Source organism: Myotis brandtii, unplaced genomic scaffold (assembly GCF_000412655.1).
Source record: "Myotis brandtii unplaced genomic scaffold, ASM41265v1 scaffold213, whole genome shotgun sequence".
In the NCBI taxonomy this organism is placed as follows: domain Eukaryota; kingdom Metazoa; phylum Chordata; class Mammalia; order Chiroptera; family Vespertilionidae; genus Myotis; species Myotis brandtii.
In genome coordinates, this window is record NW_005357962.1 from 2,177,200 (window position 1) to 2,178,367 (window position 1,168).

Sequence of the window (1,168 nt, forward strand, 5' to 3'; positions counted from 1 at the left end):
GGTAACAAAGAGAAGGAAAGTTCTTCCCCGGTCCTTTCTCCGGTCTCCCCCTTAGCTCGGCTCACCCAGCCCCTAAGGCGTCTCCTGCAGAGAGCATCGCCCGCCGCTCCCCGCTTTCAGCCGGAACGAGGCTCCCGGTACCGCCTCCTCCCCTCCCGCAAGCGTTACAGTGGGTGCGGGCGCAGGGAGGGAGGTAGCCCGCCGCCCGCCTCGCCCCCGCGACCCCACGACCCCAGGACTCTCTGATCTGACCGTGAGGAGAAGGACGACATGAACCACTGTTGGTGCTAAATGAACGGAACGTGTAGGTCGTTACACGTGCCAGGTTCAATTCTGCTGAAATTGGCTGATGTTTGCTCTGTTTTAGCCTTACAAACTGAACTCACTTTGTACTTAAAAACTAAAAGAACATTAGTACAGTTACAGATCTTAACTTTTTAAATTAATTTATTCAGATCTTAAATTTTAAGCATACATGTCCGTACCCGTTTGATGTTTTGCACTGAACGGGACACACTGCTTATTTCATTCTCCAGTACAGTGACATGTACACACACGCACGCACACTGCGCACACTGCACACACTGCGCAGCCGGAGCACGCACCACACTGCCCGTGCACGCATCACATGCACACGCGCACAGACAAATCCACAAGGCACTCCGTACACACACACACACACACACACACACACCACTGCACGTGCACACGCGCACAGACAAATCCACAGGCACTCTGTACACACACACACACACACACACACACACCATATTGCACACGTGCCCACAGTGCCCACACGTGCACACACACTGCTTAACTTAAGGGACCCGCCAGGGAGCTCCCCCAGTACAGAGAAATACTGGCCTGGGTTAAGTAAGCCCCTGGGTTTAAAGTAAGATACAATTAGCATTTTAAAAGCATTTAAATTTAGTTTTTAAAATGCCTGAAGAGACTTTGTAAAAACCGGTATCAGTGAGTTTTTAAACAGCTTGTGGAATGGCTTTTTACAAAGGCATCTCTCGCTGAGTTAGAGTGGATCTGATTGCTTTAAATCTGAGCTTTCAACAAGGAAGTGCTTTCAACTGCCCTCTTTTCCCTCCGAAACCCTGAGAGGAGTTACTTTCCTCCCGAGCGGTGAGCGGCGCGGCCGCGCTCGCAGGGTCCGGGC